The sequence below is a fragment of the Triticum aestivum genome, chromosome 4D (genome assembly GCF_018294505.1).
Source record: "Triticum aestivum cultivar Chinese Spring chromosome 4D, IWGSC CS RefSeq v2.1, whole genome shotgun sequence".
NCBI lineage: Eukaryota > Viridiplantae > Streptophyta > Magnoliopsida > Poales > Poaceae > Triticum > Triticum aestivum.
In genome coordinates this window covers 307463359-307477576 of record NC_057805.1, presented here as the reverse complement: position 1 = coordinate 307477576, position 14218 = coordinate 307463359, and positions in this window count along the sequence as shown.

The following is a 14218-nucleotide window of genomic DNA, read 5'->3' as shown; positions in this document are numbered from 1 at the left end:
AGGAGGGAATCGCCGCCGAAGATCCTCCATGTCTTCCCAGGTGTCCGGTGTAGCCTTGGAGTCTTGCCAGCGGACGAGCCCTTGCTCTCGCATTTTGTTCGAGCCGCGACGCCATCTTGTGTCCAAAATCTCCACTGGAACATTAACCATATCAGTAAGTGATGGAAGGGAAGATGAGGCGCTCGCACCTGGGGTCAGCGCCTTGCGCAGTTGTGAGACGTGAAAGACTGGGAAAATCGATGATCCCTCAGGCAGCTGCAGCTCGTATGTAACCTCATTCACCCGGCGGGTCACTGTATAGGGCTCGAAGAACTTGAAACTCAGTTTGTGGTTGGCCCGGCGTGCTACGGATGTCTGAATGTATGGCTGCAGCTTGAGAAATACCTGGTCGCCAACCTGGAACTCTCTGTGAGTTCGTTTCTTATCTGCTTGCTGCTTCATGATTTGCTTGGCTCGCAGCAAGTGTTGCCTCAAGATATCTTGCATTTGTTGTCGTTCTTCCAACCATTCATTAAGCTCGGGAATTGGTGTTGCTTGCTCAGGGACCAGCCCAAGGTGCCGCGGCTCTTGGCCATAAACCACTTCGAACGGTGTCTTGTGAGCGTGGAGTGATACGTTGAGTTGTACCAGAACTCAGCCAATGCCAACCATCTGCTCCAGTTGTTGGGAGAGCTGTGGACAAAGCAACGCAAGTAGGTTTCGAGACACTGGTTGACCCTTTCGGTCTGTCCGTCTGTCTGAGGATGATGAGATGAACTCATTTTCAGTTCCACCCCTTGTAGTTTGTAGATCTCCTGCCACACTTTGCTGGTGAAGATGGCATCTCTGTCAGAGATAATGGCTTCTGGCATGCCGTGTAGTCTGTACACCTGGTCGATGTAGAGCTGAGCAATTGTCTGCGCCGTATAGGGGTGCTTGACCGGAAGGAAGTGAGCAAACTTGGAGAAGGTATCCACTACCACCAATATGCTGTTGTATTGTCGAGAGGGAGGCAATCCACCAATGAAATCCATGGAGACCAAGTCCCAACAACGCTTGGCGACTGGCAATGGATGGAGCAGCCCCGGATATTGTGCTCGGTCCGGCTTGGCTTGCAGGCAAATTTGACAAGACTGGACGTGGTCCCTAATGTGTTGCTTCATTCCTGGCCACGCAAACAGGTGTTTGATCCTTCTGTAGGTAGCTGGGAACCCTGAGTGGCCGCCGACAGCACTGTCGTGCAAGGCACGCATGATATGCTGCTGTAGATGCGTGTTGTTGCCCAGCCAGACACGCCCTTTAAAGCGAACAATGCCCTTGTTGAGGGTAAAGTGGCTGCCTTCCACGGGTGCCACTGCCAACTGTGTGATCAGCTGCCGGGTCTTGGGGTCGGTAGCATAACCTTTTACTATCTCCTGCAACCATGCTGGTTGGCAAACTGAGATGGCCTGAACTTGTTCAGTAGTGGGCACCGGCCGCCTAGAGAGCGCATCAGCAGCACCGTTTTCTGATCCCTTGCGATAATATATGCGGTACTGCAGCCCCAAAAGCTTGGTGAAGGCTTTCTGTTGCCAGGGGGTGTGTAGGCGATGTTCTTCCAGGTGTACCAGGCTACGCTGGTCAGTTTTGATCACAAATTCCCCGAATTGCAGGTACGGTCGCCATTGCTTGACTGCCAAAACAATTGCCAAATACTCTTTTTCATATGTAGACAGGCCTTTGGTTCGCGGCCCCAATGCCTTACTGAGGTAGGAAATCGGGTGGCCTTCCTGCTGGAGTACTGCACCAACGCCATATTCACAGGCATCTGTCTCGACCACGAAGGGCTTGGTGAAATCAGGCAGGGCCAGTGTAGGGGATGAGGTCAGTGCAGTCTTTAGAGCCTCAAACGCAGACTGTGTTGCTGCTGTCCACTGGAACTATTGGAAATATGCCCTAGAGGCAATAATAAATGGTTATTATTATATTTCTTTGTTCATGATAATTGTCTATTGTTCATGCTATAATTGTGTTATCCGGAAATCGTAATACATGTGTGAATACATAGACCTCAACGTGTCCCTAGTGAGCCTCTAGTTGACTAGCTCGTTGATCAACAGATAGTCATGGTTTCCTGACTATGGACATTGGATGTCATTGATAACGGGATCACATCATTAGAAGAATGATGTGATGGACAAGACCCAATCCTAAGCATAGCTCAAAGATCGTGTAGTTCGTTTGCTAGAGCTTTTCCAATGTCAAGTATCTTTTCCTTAGACCATGAGATCGTGCAACTCCCGGATGCCGTAGGAGTGCTTTGGGTGTACCCAACGTCACAACGTAATTGGGTGACTATAAAGGTGCACTACGGGTATCTCCGAAAGTGTCTGTTGAGTTGGCACGGATCGAGATTGGGATTTGTCACTCCGTATGACGGAGAGGTATCTCTGGGCCCACTCGATAATGCATCATCATAATGAGCTCAATGTGACTAAGGAGTTAGCCACGGGATCATGCATTACGGTACGAGTAAAGTGACTTGCCGGTAACGAGATTGAACAAGGTATTGGGATACCGACGATCGAATCTCGGGCATGTAACGTACCGATTGACAAAGGGAATTGTATACGGGATTGATTGAATCCTCGACATCATGGTTCATCCGATGAGATCATCATGGAACATGTGGGAGCCAACATGGGTATCCAGATCCCGCTGTTTGTTATTGACCGGAGAGGCGTCTCGGTCATGTCTGCATGTCTCCCGAACCCGTAGGGTCTACACACTTAAGGTTCGGTGACGCTAGGGTTGTAGAGATATTAGTATGCGGAAACCCGAAAGTTGTTTGGAGTCCCGGATGAGATCCCGGACGTCACGAGGAGTTCCGGAATGGTCCGGAGGTGAAGAATTATATATAGGAAGTCCAGTTTCGGCCACCGGGAAAGTTTCAGGGGTTATCGGTATTGTACCGGGACCACCGGAAGGGTCCCGGGGGTCCACCGGGTGGGGCCACCTATCCCGGAGGGCCCCATGGGCTTAAGTGGGCAGGGAACCAGCCCTTAGTGGGCTGGGGCGCCCTCCCTTGGGCCTCCCCCTGCGCCTAGGGTTGGAAACCCTAGGGGTGGGGGGCGCCCCACTTGGCTTGGGGGGGAAGCCACCCCCCTTCCCCCTTGGCCGCCGCCCCCCCTTGGAGATCTGATCTCCCAAGGCCGGCGCCCCCCCCAGGGGTCCCTATATATAGTGGGGGGAGGGAGGGCAGCAAGACCACAGCCCCTGGCGCCTCCCTCTCCCCCTGCAACACCTCTCCCTCTCGCAGAAGCTTGGCGAAGCCCTGCCGAGATCCCGCTACTTCCACCACCACGCCGTCGTGCTGCTGGATCTCCATCAACCTCTCCTTCCCCCTTGCTGGATCAAGAAGGAGGATACGTCGCTGCTCCGTACGTGTGTTGAACGCGGAGGTGCCGTCCGTTCGGCACTCGGTCATCGGTGATTTGGATCACGGCGAGTACGACTCCATCAACCCCGTTCATTGGAACGCTTCCGCTCGCGATCTACAAGGGTATGTAGATGCACTCCTTTCCCCTCGTTGCTAGTATACTCCATAGATGGATCTTGGTGATGCGTAGGAAATTTTAAAATTCTGCTACGATCCCCAACAGGAACTGTGTATGTTTGCACAGGAGATTTGTCAGAGGCCGCGTGAGCATACCAAACTGCTGGACGAAACGCCTGTAGTACCCCGCCAGACCGAGGAAAGCGCGGACGTCCTTGACACAAACTGGTACTGGCCACTCGACCACCTGCTTGATCTTGCTTTGATCGGTTGCCACTCCCTTGCCAGAGATAGTGTGCCCAAGGTAATTGACCTCTTGCTGTCCAAACACGCACTTGGACCTCTTGACATACCATTGGTCTTTTTGGAGAAGTGACAGGACTTGACGCAAGTGCTGGATGTGTAGTGCGAATGTGCGACTGAAAATGAGGATGTCGTCAAAGAACGACGTAGCACATACGCGATGAACTGGCTTCAAGGTGACATTCAATCCTCCCAAGAATGTTGCAGGTGTTCCTCCAAGGCCAAATAGAACCACCTTGTACTCAAAATGACTGAAATGGGTTTGGAAAGCCGTCTTGAACTCTTCGCCCTCGGCTAGATGAATTTGATGGTACCCTGATCGCAAATCCAGCGTAGAGAACCAGCGAGCTCCTGCTAGTTCATCCAGGATGTCTTCTATCACCGGCACTGGATACTTACTTATGATGGTCATGGCATTTAGTCGTCGGTAGTCAACACAAATTTGCCAGGTTCCATCTTTATTTTTCACCAGGATGATGGGGGAAGAAAAGGGGCTGCTGCTTTTTTGAATAATGCCTGCCTTAAGCATTTCTGCAATCTGATGCTCCACTTCTGTTTTCAGTTCAGGTTTAAGGCGATATGCCCGGATGTTAACAGGTTGAGCACCCTGCATCAATGGTATGTGGTGATCGCAGTCACGCTTGGGTGGCAGTCCAACAGGTTCTGTGAACACATCCTCGTATTCCAGCAGTACCTTGGCGATTTCTGGTGGCAGATTTGTGCAAGATATGTCGGTGATGTTCTCCGAGTCCCGGGCATAACATAGGTGAACAACATAGGCGACTGCTGATTGCTTTTCCATACCAGCAAGTTGAATGCTGTTCAAGGTATCACACTTGTTGACTGAGGAAGTTATTCCTTGCAGAACGACTGTAAAACCTTCATGTTCGATCTGCATGCGACGCCTTGGCCAGTCAATAAGCATGGGGCTGTGATATTCAAGCCATTCCATGCCCAAGATGACGTCGTAACAGCCCAGCGGCAGCAATCTGAAATTGGTGGTAAACACATTGCCTTGGGAGTACCAAGAACATCCTGACACTTCTTGGCTGCACCACAATTCAGATCCATTTGCTACTGCTACCTTCACAGGACGTGGCATATCCTAAATTCCTCGCAACTTGGGTTGCAATTGCTGTGACACAAACAATGCAGAGCTACCAGAGTCGACTAACATCAGCACTTCTTGCCCTTGGAACCACCCATGCAGTTGGAGGCAGGTGGGCGCGTCTGTACCCGAGACCGCTTGCAGAGACAACTGCCAAACTTGCTCCGGGGTGTCGTCCTGATCCTGGTTTGCAGAACGCGGAACTGGGTGTTCATCTGATGCATCCAGACTGAATAAACTGAGCATATCCTCAATTACATGCAGCTTGACGATGGGAGGACACACATGATCATGTCCCCACCGTTCCCCACACTTGAAATAGAGCCCCTTGGCACGCCGAAAGTTAGGAAGAGCAGTGAGTTTCGACGCATCACTGTTGGCTCGAGCTGCATCTGTTCCCCGGCGATCTTCTGCTGCGGGGTAGGTAGTTGGTGCCCGCGCTGGCGATGGCGGCAGTGGCATTGGCGTCGGGTGCCGCGCGCGTCCAGGCAGGCCTGTGCTCTCAGGCTAACTGTACCACGGCCCCTTGTGGCCCTCAGCTACTTCCTCTTGCAGGATAGCCAGGGCACAAGTTGTATCCAAGTCTTTGGGCCGCTGGACCATGACCACGACACGAATATCTGCCCGCAGGCCCTCCACGAACCTCGTCAGAAAATACAAAGGATGTACATCATCAGAATAGGAAATAAGGTGATTCATCAAATTTTCAAACTGCTCAATGTAATCGGAAACAGAATTAGTCTGACGAAGGGCATAAAATTGCCTAATCAAGGGTTGATGTCGATCTCGCCCAAAACGTGAGCAGAGGAGGTTGCAAAACGCATCCCAATCGAGTTCACCAATCTTGGGTTGGATCGATTGCAACCAAATTGCTGCAGGGCCAGTGAAGTGTAGGGTGGACATGGGGATGAAGTAGGACGGATGTACTTGAAACATAGTAAAGTACTGCTCACACATAGTTTTCCAGATTTTGGGATTCTCGCCGGAAAATTGGGGAAACGAAACAGACGGAGGTGTTTGGCCCGGCCCCGCAACGAGCTGACCGGGAGATGCAAGGGCCTAGCGAGGAATCAAGGAGACGGGCTTGGGAAAGGAAGTGCGGCGTACCATTGGTCGGAGAGGTCGCCGACGGGATGCCACCCGCTGGCGGACCGCCCCAGTGCTGATGAGGACCGCTGTGGCCATCGGGCCCGTGGATCCCGTCGTTGGGCGCTAGATCAGAGAGATCCACTGTGCGCGATCAACCCATGGATGTAGTTGCCGCAGATGCCCGCTCGCCTTGCAGCGCCCCGACCGCTTCCTGGAGTTTGGAGATGCGGTCCTCCAGACCAGGCTTCCAGGCGGAGAGCACGTCGACTTGTGCAGCCTGGGTGTCGATGCGGCCCGCGAGCTGCTTGATGTCGGCGTGGGTGTCGTCGTTAGCCTTGGTCAAATTCTCCATCATCTTGTCAAGGTAGGACTTGAGCGCCGGATCCATGGCGGCGAGAAGTCGTTGACGGTCGGTGGTCTGCTTGCGCGTCTCCAGCGCGGGGAAGAGGGGTGGGCTGGCGACTGATACCACGTGTTAGGTACCCTGTACTACTCTCTCATAGATGAATGGAGGAATCAAATACTGTGGCGATTACAGGAGAGTTCCAAGAAGAAGAAGAAGTACAAAGGGGAAAAGATACACGCTACAGCCGCCACCAGTTCTTTCTGATCCAAGCCAGGATACCCTATCCCACTTGCTACACTTGCTTATATCAGCTACTGATGGGCTCCTCTAGGCCGAACATGTAAGAGACCCACTGAGGCCCAGTGAACTTGTGGCACGGCCTCGTCTCTCTCTTGGGCCGTCCTGGTGCCACTCCGGCCTTCCTCTGCTCAGGTGTAGGAGGGGCGCTAACAACTAGGATCACACAGACTATACAGTTCTGGCGAATGTGAACGTGTGCTTAATACTTCCTCCGTTCCGTGTGGGCGAGATGCCAACGCCCACACATGTGGGCGTTAGTATTTTCGTATATAAAGACCTGTTTGGATTATCGTTTTTCTTTTAAATTGTAAATAATACATGTCTCGGCCCATCGTTGCATTTCCAGACGTAAATTGCTCAACCACCGGTACGATACACGTATGAGTGAAACACCTCCGTATCCAATTACATCGATTACAAGCGTGCCCTAAGATGTTCTAATTTTTTGTGAATTGGATATATATAGACACAATTTAATATGTTTGTTTCCTCATTTTACTTTGTATATAATCTATATTAAAATATCCAAAACATCTTATAATAGACAATACCCTGCGCGCTGCTGCGGGATGGTAGTGTAATAAACAATTTAAAAGAGAGAAGCACACAATAAAGAGAAAAAGAGTAAGAAAATAAGGATAAGAAATGTTCTGCAGCAAAAGATGGCCTGAATTTAATGTGTAACTCTAAAAGTTAACTTACTTAGTGCGATCAGTTCTCTAACCAAATTTAAATTTTGCAGAGGATCTTACCTTTGATCATCTCAATAAAAAGAAGACAATACATCTGATGTGCTTGTAAACAAAAAAGTAGCAATTAATACTACAATACGAATTACATGTCCGCACCTTGAATGAACTCCCAACGCTAAGAGCATCTCCACTCGCCCCCAATAGGCCCCCAAGTCCCTTTTTTATCGCCGGGCGCGAAAAAATTGGCCCAGTCACGTCCCTAGAAGCCCTTTTTCACCAGTTAGGGCCGAATTTGGTGCCGGCGGACTCAGGCCGAACCCGGCGCGCTGGGGGCGACTGGGCGCGCCGGGCGAAACGGTTTTGGCATGCGAAAACGGGTGGGCCCGTCGAGTCAGCAAGTCGGCGCCTTCGTCGTCCTCATCGCCTCGGTTCCCGCGGGAATCAATGTGAAGGCTGCGTCGGTCAGCCTTCCATTGATTCCTCACGGGCGGCGTAGTGAAGGCGCGCTGCGTGCGTCCCACCCCCTCCCGCCACGCGTACATACGGTAGCCACCGGCTCGCCGCCCACCCGCCGCTATAAAAGTAGCCCCTCCCTCGCCGTGGCCACACACGCTCACAACCCTTCCCCCCTCTCGCCGGCGACGCCCCTCTCTCACCCTCTCTCCTCGCCGACGCCCCTCTCCCCTCTCTCCCCCATCTGAAAACCGTGACCATGGACGAGTGCTACCCCGGCGACGGAGCGGCTGCCAATGGCTTCGGTCGCTGCCACCTGCACGAGGCAGAAGCCCGCCTCCTCTACAAGGCGGACTACCCGGCGCCGCCGGACATGCGGGTGCCGGGCTCGTGGAGGCTCAGCGCCGGCGGAGTCCCGGTGCCACCGCCGCCCACCGATGCAAAACGGCGCGCGGGGATAGCGCGCATTCGGTCGTCGCTGTCGGAGCACGCGCGGCAGCAGCCGACATACGCCCCGACAGTCACACGCTGTGGACGGCGTACTTCGACCGCCGCCATGCCGACGAGCTGGCTGCCACGAACGGCCTCGAACCCCGCGGGCGCCTCAACTCCGAGGGGCGGCGCCAATGGTGGGGCGTCCCCGGGCGGACCCTCGAAGCCGTTCTCGAGTACATTGAGGGTGGCAACTCGCCGCAGCTGGAGTACCTGGCACCCCCCTCCTCTCGCCGCTGCTACTTCTTGAGCTTGCGTTGGTTTTTCCCCTGAAGAGGAAAGCGTGATGCAACAAAGTAGAGTAAGTATTTCCCTCAGTTTGAGAACCAAGGTATCAATCCAGTAGGAGACAACGAACAAGTCATCGAATACCTGCACAAACAATCAACAACTTGCACCCAACGCGATAAAGGGGTTGTCAATCCCTTCACGGTTACTTGCAAAAGTGAGATCTGATAGAGATAGATAAACGGTAAAGTAAATATTTTTGGTTTATAGATCGGAAAGTAAAAGATTGCAAAGGAAGTAAATCGGAAACTAATATTGTAGACCGGAAACTTATATGATGGAAAATAGACCCGGGGGCCATAGGTTTCACTAGAGGCTTCTCTCAAGATAGAAAATATTACGGTGGGTGAACAAATTACTGTCAAGCATTTGATAGAAAAGCGCAAAGTTATGCATCACATCCGTGTCAAGTAGACCGACTCGTGCCTGCATCTACTACTATTACTCCACACATCGACTGACTCCTGCCTGCATCTAGAGTATTAAGTTCATAAGAATAGAGTAACGCATTAAGTAAGATGACATGATGTAGCAGGATAAACTCAAGCAATATGATGAAAACCCCATCTTGTTATCCTCGATGGCAACAGTTCAATACGTGCCTTGCTGCCCCTTCTGTCACTGGCAAAGGTCACCGCAAGATTGAACCCAAAGCTAAGCACTTCTCCCATTGCAAGAAAAACCAATCTAGTTGGCCAAACCAAATGGATAGTTCGAAGAGACTTGCAAAGATATCAAATCATGCATATAAGAATTCAGAGAAGATTCAAATAATATTCATAGATAAGCTGATCATAAATCCATAATTCATCTGATCTCGGTAAACACACCGTAAAAAAGTATTACATCGAATAGATCTCCAAGAACATCGAGGAGAACATGGTATTGAGAATCAAAGAGAGAGAAGAAGCCATCTAGCTACTAGCTATGGACCCGTAGGTCTGAGGTAATCTACTCGCGCTTCATCTGAAGGGCAATGATGTTGATATAGAAGCCCTCCGTGATCGAATCCCCCTCCGGCAGGATGCCGGAAAAGGCCCCTAGATGGGATCTCACAGGTACAGAAGGTTGCGATGGTGGAAAAGTGTTTTCGTGGCTCTCTCTGTTGTTTTTAGGATATATGAGAATATATAGGAGGAAGAAATCAGTCGGTGGAGTCACGAAGGGCCCACAAGGGTGGGGGGCATGTCCTACCCCCTGGGCGCGCCCTTCGTCCTTGTGGCCGCCTCGTGGCTTCCCTGACTTGCACTCCAAGTCCTCTGGATGTCTTCTAGTCCTAGAAAAATCATCGCGAAAGTTTTATTCCGTTTGGACTCCGTTTGGTATTCCTTTTCTGCAAAACTCTAAAACAAGGAAAAAAACAGAAACTGGCACTGGGCTCTAGGTTAATAGGTTAGTCCCAAAAAAATATAAAATAGCATAATAATGCATATAAAGCATCCAAAACAGTAATATAATAGCATGGAACAATAAAAAATTATAGATATGTTGGAGACGTATCAAGCATCCCCAAGCTTAATTCCTGCTCGTCCTAGAATAGGTAAATGATAAAAACAGAATTTTTGATGTGGAATGCTACCTAACATATTTATCCATGTAATTTATTTTATTGTGGCATGAATGTTTAGATCCGTATGATTCAAAACAAAAGTATAATATTGACATAAAAATAATAATACTTCAAGCATACTAACAAGGCAATTATGTCTTCTCAAAATAACATGGCCAAAGAAAGCTTATTCCTACAAAATCATATAGTCTGGCTATACTCCGTCTTCATCACACAAAATATTTGAATCATGCACAACCCCGATGACAAGCCAAGCAATTGTCTCATACTTTTGATGTTCTCAAACTTTTTCAACTTTCACGCAATACATGAGCGTGAGCCATGGACATAGCACTATGGGTGGAATAGAAGGTGGTTGTGGAGAAGACAAACAGAAGGAGATAGTCTCACATCAACTAGGCGTATCAACGGGCTATGGAGATGCCCATCAATAGACAATGTGAGTGAGTAGGGATTGCCATGCAACGGATGCACTAGAGCTATAAGTTTATGAAAGCTCAAAAAGAAACTAAGTGGGTGTGCATCCAACTTGCTTGCTCACGAAGACCTAGGGCAATTTGAGGAAGCCCATCATTGGAATATACAAGCCAAGTTCTATAATGAAAAATTCCCACTAGTATATGAATGTGACAATATAGGAGACTCTCTATCATGAAGATCATGGTGCTACTTTGAAGCACAAATGTGGTAAAAGGATAGTAGCATTGCCCCTTCTCTCTTTTCTCTCATTTTTTTATTTGGGCCTTCTCTCATTTTTTTGGCCTCTTTTTTTTTGTCCGGAGTCTCATCCCGACTTGTGGGGGAATCATAGTCTCCATCATCCTTTACTCACATGGGACAATGCTCTAATAATGAAGGTCATCACACTTTTATTTACTTACAACTCAAGAATTACAACTCGATACGTAGAAAAAAATATGACTCTATGTGAATGCGTCCGACTGTGTACCGGGATGTGCAATGAATCAAGATTGACATGTATGAAAGAATTATGAACAGTGGCTTTGCCACAAATACGATGCCAACTACATGATCATGCAAAGCAATATGACAATGATGGAGCGTGTCATAATAAACAGAACGGTGGGAAGTTGCATGGCAATATATCTCGGAATGGCTATGGAAATGCCATAATAGGTAGGTATGGTGGCTGTTTTGAGGAAGGCATATGGTGGGTTTATGGTACCGGCGAAAGTTGCGCGGCACAAGAGAGGCTAGCAATGGTGGAAGGTTGAGAGTGAGTATAATCCATGGACACAACATTAGTCATAAAGAACTCATATACTTATTACAAAATCTATTAGTTATCGAAACGAAGTAGTACCGCATGCTCCTAGAGGGATAAATTGGTAGGAAAAGACCATCACTCGTCCCCGACGGCCACTCATAAGGAAGACAATCAATAAATAAATCATGCTTCGACTTCATCACATAACGGTTCACCACACGTGCATGCTACGTGAAACACAAACTTTAACACAAGTATTTCTCAAATTCACAATTACTTACTAGCATGACTCTAATATCACCATCTTCATATCTCAAAACAATCATAAGGACTCAAACTTCTCATAGTATTCAATGTAATTTATACGGAAGTTTTTATTATATCCCTCTTGGATGCCTATCATATTAGGACTAAATTTATAACCAAAGCAAATTACCATGCTGTTTAGAAACTCTCAAAATAATATAAGTGAAGCACGAGAGTTCATCAATTTCTATAAAATAAAGCCACCGCCGCGCTCTAAAAAGATATAAGTGAAGCACTAGAGCAAAATTGCCTAGCTCAAAAGATATAAGTGAAGCACATAGACTATTCTAATAAATCACGATTCATGCGTGTCTCTCTCAAAAGGTGTGTACAACAAGGATGATTGTGGCAAACTAAAAAGCAAAGACTCAAATCATATAAGACGCTCTAAGCAAAACACATATCAGGTGGTGAATAAAAATATAGCCTCAAGTAAAGACGAAAGAGGGGATGCCTTATGGGGTATCCCCAAGCTTAGGCTCTTGGTTATCCTTGAATATTACCTTGGGGTGCCTTGGGCATCCCCAAGCTTAGGCTCTTGCCACTCCTTATTCCATAGTCCATCAAATCCTTACCCAAAACTTGAAAACTTCTGTAGCGACCCGACCTCAGACGGTCAAGTCTCTGTGCTTAAGTGTTATCCCTGGATCGGTATTGCTGACACACACAGTACTCGAGGATTTATTGCAGAGTTCAATCACACACTTATTACATTGAGTGTCCCAAAAAAAGTACTTATTACAATAATATGGCTGAAGGCCATCTAAATAAGATAACTGTGGAAGCTTCAAAGATAAATGAGTCCATCCAACTCCACGGCAAAACTGAGTGCACGACAACGACCTAGCGCACCTTACTCTTCGTCTGAAAACTCTGCAACATGATACGTTGCAGCCATGTAGGTCAGCACATGGAATATGCTGGCAAGATAATACTATAGAGCAATGAACAGAATAACAGCTATCACTACATGCATATATGGCCGGTGGAGGCTCTATGGTTATCATTTGCATAAAGCTAGTTTTTCCCTACAACAAAGGAATATATATTTTATTTAACTGCATAGTTTGTTGAAATTATTGAGAAGGTAACCCCAACTCAATCCCAAAGTTAAAAATTAATAACCCGACAAATTAATTAAGTAGAGTGATGAGATCAACATAATAATTCAAGTACCAGATACTCAAGATGTCCATAACCGGGGACACGGCTAAGCATGATTAGTTTATACACTCTGCAGAGGTTTGCACACTTTTCCCCACAAGACTCAATCTCCTCCATTGAATTTCTCGCACTACATGATGTTTGAGAAACAGATGACCGAGACACAGTCTTTCAGAAGCATTAACTCTTTACGATGGGTAGACAGTACCACCTACATCCCCTACATCTGCTAGTCTACCACTGAAAGAGGTCACACAACATACTCAACTATGCCAGAGCCCATAATGGCTTGCGGCTGCACACGGAAGTTTCCATCATGAATAACATTATGATCCCTTTGAGCCTAGGTGGCAAACCATAGGATGATCACACGGGTTCCCTGGGATCTCCTTGGACAACATTGGTATATCCCTAGGTGCCCACAACCAATCCACCCAGATGTGTATTAAAGTAGCCACCTTAAGTTAAACCTTAGTTAACAATAACTCTCACATCTTTCATGAATTCTCTCAAACAAACCACGTCTACTAGCATAGCAAAGCAATATAAGCACAACGTAGTAACACCCAAGGTTTGAATATAAGACAATAGGTTCCTACCTCATCAACTACTTGCCAATACCCACATGTTATCAAATCCTACTCATGCAATGTTTGAGGGTTGAATCTAATGCATAAAAACTGGGTAATAAAGGGATATGATCAAAGTGTTACTTGCCTTGCTGACGATCGGAAAACCCTAGAGATTCGTAGTAGCAAGCCTCACATTCCGGAAACTCTATCATGAACAAAAAATAGCATACATAAACACTCAAGCATAAGATGCAAAGGTAAAACCCAAAAGAAAAGATCTAAACTGAAAGTTCAAGTGAAGAGCTTCGATTTGCAAAAAGAATCAATCAAATCGGAGATACGAAAGTCAAACTACGATCAAAAGAAGTTCGAAAACAAATCTGCTTGAAACCAAATTTTAAATTTCCAAAATCATGTTCAAGTTGATTGTCTGGACAGAGGGGAACGAGACGAAGATTTGGCGTTGGTTTCACTGGATTTGGACAAATGAGCAAAAAGTAGCGAAGGTTTGAATATCATGGACTAATCTACGATAAAAGAAATTATGGAGAGGTCCCTGGCCGAAAAATAAAACTAAAAAGAAAAATCTATCGGACGAACGTCCGCTAACAGAGACTAACGAACGAATTCGTTCGCGAACAGAGAAGATCGGGTGAACGTTCGCTAATTAGCGAACCCTAAAAATAAAACCGATCTATAAAAATAAACCAAACTTAATAAAAGAACCAGGCGGTTTCTCTTTGGTTTTTATCGGTTCAGTGTGGGAAAACCGACGGCGGCGACGGTGAACTCC